This window comes from Pinus tabuliformis, chromosome 8 (genome assembly GCF_031772625.1).
Source record: "Pinus tabuliformis cultivar Carrire ecotype Pingquan chromosome 8, CPIR1, whole genome shotgun sequence".
Classification (NCBI taxonomy): Eukaryota; Viridiplantae; Streptophyta; class Pinopsida; order Pinales; family Pinaceae; genus Pinus; species Pinus tabuliformis.
In genome coordinates this window covers 539777245-539787916 of record NC_142294.1, presented here as the reverse complement: position 1 = coordinate 539787916, position 10672 = coordinate 539777245, and positions in this window count along the sequence as shown.

Sequence of the window (10672 nt, the reverse complement as noted above, 5' to 3'; positions counted from 1 at the left end):
TAAATGCACTAGAAGGCACCCCATAAATGAATGCCCATTAAATGTCATAGAGGTATGCTCAGTCTGTGAGGAAAACCATGCCACAAATAAATGTCCTTCCTTGCCTGGATTAAAAGTTGTATACCAAGGGGCAGGAGGTGGGGCTGAGCAAATCTATTTCATAAACCAAAGGAGGTCTCAAGGACCTCGACCATACTAGCAGGGCATGCAAGGTGCATCTTGCTCTTATTACCATCTCAACCAGAATGCACCCTTGCCACCTGGGTACTCTTCCACTCATCCATCATGGTCCACACCTCTTTCTTGGCCTTATGCTCCTCAATCCTCCCGAACTTGTCAATCAACCATTTCAACCATATGCTTCTCCACATCCTCAATGGAATAACCCATCACAAGGGTGGAGGCCTCGACTCAACCAACCTCTTGCTTTACTGCCTCCACCCCCACCTCAACCACAACTCACTCATCCTAATCCACCCAAGCAACCTAAGATGCCTGCTCAACCCAATCCAAACTTGAATAACAAGCAACCACAACAGGTCTACAGTGGAGAGATATCTTACCCTTCCTATGTTGTGGAGATTCAAGAAATCAACCTCGGGTTTGGAAGAGTGCTCCCAGATAACCAACCTCCATCTCTACCTGAGGAGCTTGAAGAGGAAAAGGAAGAGAGTAATTCTCAAGTAAATCCACCTCCTTTTCCTGAGAGTTTGATCCATCTTAACCAGCACACACCGGAAGAAACTAAACTTCTGGAAGAATTGAAGAATCTGTGTCTTAAAATACCCCTCCTCCAAGCTATTAAGATGTTCCCATCTATAATAAGCTTATCAAAGAGAAATGTTTCAAACACCCTGGGAGGAGAAAAATAGACACCCCCACCATCAATTTTATTAGTCAATTATCTGATTTGATGTTGGGGAGAGTGATTTGTCCAAAGTACTTAGACCCTAGAAGTCCAGTGGTAGATATGCACATTGATAACATCATTGTCCCCCACACCCTAACTAATCTTGGGGCTGCCATCAATGTGATGACTAAAGAAACCATGCTAAAACTAAACCTCCAAGGATCCTTGAGAAAGACCACTACAATGTTGCAACTTGTAGATAGATCCATAGTGGCTCCTGAGGGAGTTGTTGAGGATGTAATGGTCTCTATTAACTCCTGGGAGTATCCTACTGACTTTTTGGTTCTCCAGCCCAAAACCAAATTCAATGGTTATCCTCTCATCTTGGAAATGCCATGGTTAGACACCACCAATGCTTACATTAGTTGCAGGGCTGGGAACAAAACCATTAAGAATGGGCATTTTTCCAAACAATTGGTATTGTACTCTCCTTCGCAGCCATCCATTGAGCATGAATTACCCCTATGGATAGAAGAGGAGGAGGAAGATGAAGTGTATCATATAACATACCATCCAATCTACACCCTAGATGCTATTATAGGAGGGTGGCAACCTGATGAAGATGACCTCATTGACCAGATCCTCCAGAACCAATGTCCCAATATGATGCCTCTTTCTGAGCTTGTAAAGGAATCTGAGGGTAATTCTTGGACTGAATTATGCTCAGTTTACCCATGTCCTGCCCATGTCAAAGTTGTAGAATTTGGTCCATCTTGAACCTTGAAGATTAACCTCTCTCTCTCAACCAACCAAGAAGATAAGTTGTGCAAGATGTTGAGAGAGCACTTATATGCTTTTGCTTGGAACTATAAAGAAATGAAGGGGGTGCATCCTTTGGTCTGTACTCATCACATCTACATCAAGGAGGGATGAAAACATGTGAGCCAACCTCAGAGGAGAATGAAACCAACCCTCAAGGACATAGTAAAGGAAGAGTTGCAAATGTTATTAGATGCAGGGTTCATATACCCAGATAGTGAATGGGTGTCCCCTCTAGTTTTCGTCCCAAAGAAGAATGGGAAGTGGAGGACCTGTGTGGATTACAGAGAACTGAACAAAGCCACCAAGAAACACCATTTCCCTTTACCTATCATTGATCAAGTTTTAGATGGTCTTGCAGGGAAGAAGTTATTCTCTTTCCTGGATGGATTCAGTGGTTACAATCAGATCTATATCAACCTCGAGGATAAAGGCAAAACTACATGCACATGTCCTTGGGGTACCTTTTCTTATAAGGTCCTTCCTTTAGGTTTGTGTAATGCCCCTACCACTTTTCAAAGGGAAATACTAAGCATCTTTGTTGTGTTGGTCCATGACTATGTAGAGATCTACATGGATGATTTCACTCCCTATGGGTGTGACTTCCTGGAGCCTCTCTCTAACATGGGAAAAGTCTTGAAGAAGTGCATTGAAATGAACCTATCGCTTAGTCTTGAGAATTTTGAATCCTTAATGAATGCAGGGACTGTCCTTTCCATTCAATATCTCTGGATGGAATACAAGTGGACCCAAACAAAATTACCATCATAAAAAGGGTCGATACTCCTCAAAACGAGAGGGATGTTAGGAGTTTCTTAGGCTTAGCTATATACTAAAGAGGTTTATCAAGGAATTTAGCAAAGTGGCCTCACCATTGTTTGTATTGTTGGCCAGGGACTCAAAATTATGTTGGACAGATAGCTCCCACGAGGTCCTTGAGATTTTGAAAGAGAAATTAATTACTGCATGTTAGGCCCTTATACTACTAGTGTAACCCCTTATTATTATTAGTATAACCCACTTATTATATTGATGTACCCATGTAGTGCCCATATTGTTACTATTGTGCCCCATAGAAGCCCACTATTGTTATTATTATGCCCTTACATTATTATTGTTATGTCGGCTCTAATTATGTTATAACCCCTTAGACTCCTATATATAGAAAGGAGGTCTTTTCATTTGTATCATCCAAGAATTGTTCATTTATGTAATGTAAAGGAGGTTGCCCCCTCGAATAGGCTGAATTCTAAGGCGTTGATCTATCTTTTCTATCTTTTCTTGAGCTGGTTTCATAACATTTGGTATCAGAGCTTTGGATTCTAGGGTTTCGCTGCTCCAAACAGGTCATCGTGGCATTTTCGCTATAACGTTTTTTCTGTGACGTTTCAGAAGTCGAAAAAAAAAACCCATTTGAGGAGAATTGGCTCTGAACCTTGGGTCCGAATTTCAGAGTTGTTCGCGCGATATTTTCGGAGATATGATCTGAGGAAGTTGGCCTTTTTGCAGACTCCTGAATTACATTCAAAATAGGTCACCTGGGGAAAATCATCATAACTTTCTTTCTGAGCATCGGATTGAAATTTCATAAGAAGGTACAGAAAGAGGACGGACTGTAGTTTCTGTTTATATATTTTCAGAGTCAAAGGTTGAAACAGTGACACGTGGCACTTCATACAAGTTCGCTCTACTGAACTAGTCTATAATCAGGTCACTGCGGGAGATTGTGCATAACTCTTTCTTGGAGAATCCAATTTGGATCAGACTTGTGGCATTGGAAAGAGGACACAGAGGGATACTACAGGTCACAATTTCAGAACTTAAAGATCCGAAAGTACAGAGTTACAGTCGTTTCAAGGTAGAGCTCCTAAAATCAAGAAAAAGCAAGATGAGGAAGTTTGATGGCAAGGATCCGGTAAATTGGATACTTCAGATGGAGCAATATTTTGATATACATGGTGTACAACTGTTACAAAAGGTATGTATTGCATCTTCATATTTAGAACCAGATCAATTTTTATGGTACAAAGGGCTTTGTTCTCGTAAAAAACTTGTTACGTGGTCAATTTTCACGGAGGAAATGATAGCACATTATGAGGATACAAAGAGCAACACCTTCTTTAGAGCAACACCACAACAATTGGAAAGAGTAAAAGGGCTTTGTGACATAATGGAAAGAAAAATTATGGAAACCAGGAAGCATACCCCTCACAACTATAAAGATGGAAGTGTTGTTTCTCCCAGCCTTCCACAACCTACAAGGGTTACACCACAACAATTGGAAGAAAAAAGAGAAAAAGGGCTTTGTTACAATTGTGATAGCAAATGCACTAAAGGTCATAGGTGTGCTGAGAAGAAATTATTTTACATAGAATATGAAGAGGAGGAAGAAAAGGATCAAGAAACATCAAAAGAAAAGGATATACGTCAGGACACCACCCCAGAGAAAGAAGAAATGAATCAGACCATATCTTGTAAAGCATTGGCAAGAATTACCACTCATCAAACTCTCAAGATAGAAGGACATATCAAGAAGAAAAAGGTGCAAGAAGTGAAAGATCACATCGAGAAAGAAGAAATGAATCCAACCATATCTTGTAATTCAATGGATGAAATTACCATTCCTCAAACTATCAAGATAGAAGGACACATCAAGAAGAAAAATGTTCAAGAAGTGAAAGATCACATCTAGCATCAAGAAATGAATCCGACCATATCTTGTAGAGGACTGGAAGAAATTACCACTCCTCAAAAGATAGAAGGACATATCAAAAAGAAAAAGGTTCAAGCAAAGAAAGATCATATCGAGCATCAACAGCAAGTTCTCCAACTTTTAAAGGATAACACCACTTCGGTGCAAAATCAAATGAAACAACATGTAGATCAACATCGTAGTGAAAAATGTTTTGATGTAAGTGGTTGGGTATTTTTACTGCTACATCTCAAGCAAGCTATTTATGAGAAGGAAATGTTGGCAATACTACATGCACTTAAAAAATGGCGACCTTACAGAATGGGAAGACGCTTCAAGAATGAGGATGTGGAAGCATTGCTTTGTGCTATTTATATTATCCAACCAAATTGGATAAACGAAGCAACGGATGAATGGAAGAAGAACGAAGAAGTATGGCCACTTATTCAAAAGTTGCAAAAGATCCCAATTCGAGCAATATTGCCAGAAATTGAAGAGGAAGGAAAAATCATATTGGAAGCTGGAGCAGTCACAGAAACAAGAACCCGACAGCTACGAAATCGATCAATTTCAAATTATCTCATCAAGTGGAAGAACTTACCCGCTGAATATTCCACATGGGAGGACAAGAATTTTATATAGAAGCATCAAGAACTACTCAAGCGTTGAGGACAACGCTTTTTGAAGGAGAGGGGCATGTTAGGCCCCTATACTACTAGTGTAACCCCTTATTATTATTAGTATAACCCACTTATTATATTGATGTACCCATGTAGTGCCCATATTGTTACTATTGTGCTCCATAGAAGCCCACTATTGTTATTATTATGCCCTTACATTATTATTGTTATGTCGGCTCTGATTATGTTATAACCCCTTAGACTCCTATATATAGAAAGGAGGTCTTTTCATTTGTATCATCCAAGAATTGTTCATTTATGTAATGTAAAGGAGGTTGCCCCCTCGAATAGGCTGAATTCTAAGGCGTTGATCTATCTTTTCTATCTTTTCTTGAGCTGGTTTCATAACACTGCACCCATACTTGGGGGCCAAATTGGGATCTCCCTTTCCATATCCATGTTGATGCATCTGAAAAAGTTGTGGGGGAAACCTTGGGACAAATAGATGGTAAGTTACCTTATGCCATTTACTTCATTAGTAAAGATATGTCTAAGGCTGAATTGAACTACATTGTAACTGAGAAAGAAATCCTAGATGTTATGCACTTATTGAACAAATTTAGACACTACATCACTGGATACCAAACTTTTGTGCATACTAAACATGCAGCTATTAAATATTTGATGAATAAGCCTGATGTGAATGCTAGAATCATTAGATGGTTGCTATTGTTACAACAATTTGATTTAACTATCATTGACAAACTAGGAAAAGAAAATGTAGCTGTAGATTTTCTGTCTAGACTTTCTTTGTCTACAAGTGATGAAGGGATGGTCGATGATCAACTTCCAGATGAGCACTTATTTTCTATCTCAGTGCTCTCTCCATGGTTTGCTGACATAGCCAACTACCTAGTTGCTGCAAGATTTCCTCCAAATCTGTCATCTAGGGAGAAGAGCAGAATTGTAAGGCAGAGCGCCCCTTTCACTTGGATTGGGGCAATCTATTCAAGTTGGGACCAAATCAAATATTAAGGAGATGTGTCAGGAAAGAGGAAATCTTTAACATCCTCTTAGCTTGCCATGATGGGACCTGTGGAGGTCATTTTGCTTCTAAGAGAACAACTTTCAAAGCTCTACAAGCTGGCTATTATTAGCCCACTCTCCACCAAGATGCAAGAAGGTATACCATCAGATGTGATCAGTGCCAGAGGATGGGGAAACCCACACCCAAGGATGAAATTCCTTTACAACCCCAGGTGTCCTTGGAACCATTTAACAAATGGGGCATGGATTTCATTGGGCCAATTGATCCACCATCAGTGCAGAAAAAGTACATCATTATGTGCACTTATTATTTAACAAAGTGGGCTTAGACAAAGGCTGTCAAGGCAACAACAAAGGATAAAGTGGTTGAGTTCTTAAGGGAGAATGTCTTCTACAAATTTGGGTGCCCTATAGAGAAAGTCATCGATCAAGGAGCTCATTTCACATCACATCTGATCGAGAATCTTTTAAGGCAACATCATATCAAACACAAAAAATCTACTGCTTATCACCCTCACGAAAATGGACAAGTAGAGGTTAAAAATAGGGCATTGGAGAGCATTCTCACCAAGGTTGTGAGTAGAAGCAGGAGGGATTGGGCAAACAGATTAGTGGAGGCCACTTGGGCCTATAACACAACTTGGAAAACAATTATTGGTTTTACTCCATATGATATATTTTATGGAAAGAAAGATTTTCTCTCTATTGAGTTTGAGTATAACACTTTATGAATGACAGCCCAATTGGACTGAGATGTCACCAAATCATAACAGGAGATGTTGCTCCAGTTGAATGGATTGGATGAGTTTAGAATGTAGACCCTCCTACACATTGAAGTTATACAATTGCAGAGGAAGGTATGACATGATAGGCATATCAAGGACAAAGTTTTTCCAGGAAGGGGATTGGGCATTATTATATGACTCTAGGTTCAAGAATTTCAAAAGAAAATTGACGACAAGATGGTTAGGCCCATTCCTGATAGATAAATGTCATGACAATGGAGTTGTTCAAATCAGGACCATTGATGAGGAAGAGATTCCCTTACTTTTCAATGGCTACAAGTTGAAGGTATACATAAAACCTATGTCTAAGGAAGAATTCATCAACACCATCAGCAGAGAGGTCAATGTGATTGGAAGTGTCATAGCTTCCAGTCCACAATATTTCTAGATACTCTCTTGAAAAAAATAAAATAAAATAAAAGGCCTGGATGAAAACCTTTATGAGGCATTGATGAGCCCCAAAAATGGATGATTATTTGGGCTCATTCAACCACCTAATTTGACTTAATCCACCATTCTCATTATTTTATTGCATGTTTTTGATTATATTTATGCTAATAGAGTGAATTGGGTTAGTCATTATGCCAACAAGTCTAATGTGTGCTTTGTGTAGCCTTTTTGGTCAATTTGGATACAAAGTCAATGGTTGAAATGAGCACTTAGCAGCCAAATTCGTGGAGAGTATTTTTAGGAAGGTGTTTCCTTCATTTATGGGCCCTTACCTCGAATTCTCCACCATCAGCCCGGAGTTCAAGGGCCACCAAATCAATCAGCACAAGGGCAGCCAAGCAAGTCAAGTAGGACTGCTGTTAACTACAAGTCTTGGGCAGCCGAGTCCCTAAAGTTTAGGAGGACTGTTGGGGCCCTCAATTTGTATAAATAAGAAGGCTTAGGGCCTCATTTGGGGTTAGATGGTAGTTAGCCAGTAGTTAGTCATTTTGTAGTTCGATTTTTAGGCAGTAGATTAGCTTTGCTTTCAACACATTTTCAAGTTCTCCTTGTGGACAGTTTTTGGAATGTAACATTTCTTTTGATCAATAAAGATGAATCCAGATTTGCACCAGCTCTAAATCTCTCTTAGGAGGCTGTAGCTCATGGGGTTAGGCCCATCTCAAGTGCCCAATACCTCCTTTGTTTACTTTCATGTGTCTTTGCTGCGTTCTTAGAATAAAATCTGCTATTTAGATTTAAATCTTGTTTTGTTATTGAGGTTGTTTTTGATGAGTAAAATAGTTGTTCATGCTCAGATTTAGTTGATAAGTTGTTAACAGAGAAAGCTTCAAGAAAAGGGCCATCAAACATCTGTGGTTTCACCTCTCCCTCAGTGGGATCAGGAGCTGTGACTAGGATGACTTTGCTGCCCACAAAAACACTGACTTTGCTTTGCCATGCAATCATTAGTGTTTTGTTTTCATTTGCAGAAGTTGGTTACATGTTTAGATCTTTGAATGCTTCATTTCATAGTTAATATACATGGTTTCCTTGCAAATAAAGCTGTTGCCCATTCTCGTTACTGTTAGCCAAATCATATTAGGGTAGCATAACTAGATCTTTGTTTTCTTGCATGTCTTTGTTGGTTCAGTTGGAAACACAAATTGCAGAGCACCTATACCACTTCTCTATCTGCCCAGACTCCCTCAAACCCATCTTCTCCATCTCCTAACTTGGTTTCTTGCCTCACGTTGCCACATTGCCCTCATAATCCTACCTTTTGTGCAGCATTATTACAACCTTCTTGGAACAAGTCTAGCCATCTACACCTTCTCCTCAACTCCATCCTCCAAGTCTTGAACTCCCCTACACCCCTATTTCACCTCCATACTCATTCCTCCACCTTTTTCCCTCCATCCATGCTCCAAAATTCCATTACTAAACATCCTGTAGAAATTCCAGAACATCCTGTAGAACCCCTGCAGACTTCCTGTAGAAGCTCATAAACGCGGTTTCTTGGCAGCCAAACTTTGTGAAACTCTCTGGAAGGGTGTTAGGGACCCCTTAGACCCTTTCTGAACCTTCCCAACCTTTCCCAAGCATTTCTCCCCTTGATCTACCCCTGCACAGTAAAAAGCCAGTTAGAAGCACATGCATGATAATTCCAACAACTTAATCAAAAATACAAAAAGATGTTTTCTTCAGATAGAGGTAGTCTAGACACATGTATTTTACCTTCATAGAAGTAATAGCATCTCTTTCAGTAGTTTGCATGCTCTCCTTTGCGTCAGTAGGACTAGCTGGTAGAGTTAGGGTTTGCGTTTCGTTTTGGCTTTCAGTTTCTTTTTGCAATTAGATTAGCTTCCTTCGAGTTAGCTTTCATCCATCAATTAAAAAGCTTCTTCTAAGAGCTCATAGAAGTTGGCTTAAGCTCCTAGTGGACTTGTGCCAGCTGACCAAGTGACAGTTGCGGCAAGAGCTAGTACTTGTGCATACAGCACCGTCGCTTCCAAGTTTGTTACGAACTACCGGGTTGATAAAATTAAAGAAGGGAGTTCCAGGAGTTGTAGCATTATTGCTACAATACTGGAGCCCACCATCTTTTTGGCGCCGTTGCCGGGGAAGCGTCAGAGTATTGGTGATTGCCGCTTTTCTTCTATTTTCCACTACAATCTTCTGCTAAGTAGTTTATTTCATTTCCATTATGCAATTTTGTTTATGAAAAAGTAGAATAGCATTTCCTGCTTTCATAGATTAGCATTTCAATTCCACAATTTCATTTCTGCAAGCGTATATTAGCATTTCAATTCTGCAAGCGTAGATTAGCATTTCATTCTTGTAATTTCATTTGAGCATAATAGATTAGTCCTTTCCTGCTTTCACTTCAATTCCGCATTTTCATTTTAGCAAGATAGTTAGTTGCAGTTCAATCTATTTCAGTTTTGCAGGTAGAAGTAGAAAAAAGCAAAAATCAACCAAAAAGATTTCATTTCATGCCTTGTAGGAGTAGAGATAAGTTAGAAAAATGATTGCACAACACCCCCACTGCTTCACACAGCCAACATTCTCTCTTCTTGGATGGTTGTGATTAAAGAACCCTTAGGTGGACAACAAGACATATTTGGAGAACCTCAAGGGAAGAAGAAGAAGAAACCATTCCTCTGGAGCAAATGGATACAAGCAGAAATGTTGGGAGCAGTCCCTTGTCCAAAGACGAATTTGAAGATCAGATAGAAGATTTCAAGAGTGATATGAGGCAGTTTCTTGCTAGGCAATTGGATACCCTGTGGATCCAAAAGAAGCAAGAGGAAGCCAAGAGGGATTTGGTCATCTTTTGTCCCAGGTGCACTAGAAAGCATCCCAGGAACGAATGTCCATTGTACTCTATAGAAGTGTGTTTTGTCTGTGAAGAATACCATCCTACAGATCAGTGCCCTTCCTTGCCCGGAATTAAAGCTGCATATCAGAGAGCCAAAGGAGCCACTGAATCACTCTATTATATGAACCAAAGGAGGCCGCATGGACCTAGATCTTACCAGCAAGAACTGCAAGGGACACCCGAGACATATTATGACCCCTATCAAGCCACTTTCATGCCTTCTTGGGGTCCCCCTGCTCATCCTTCCTGGTTCACACCTCCTCCTTGTTCCTTCATAGATCCATATTATGCCCAACCAACTGCTCATTCATTTCACTCTTATGCTCAGCCACAGCCTCAGTGGAATGCACCTCATCAGGGGTGGAGGCCCCAGTACAACACTCCTCCCGCTTCTTTTCCTCCACCACCTGCTCATCCACAACCATCGCCTCCTGCTCCACCAAGGCAACCCCAAATGCCTACCCAACCACAACCCCATCCACATCCATCTCAAATCTACGCCCCCACTCAGCTACCCATACCACCATTTCCAAACTTGTCCATTGGAGT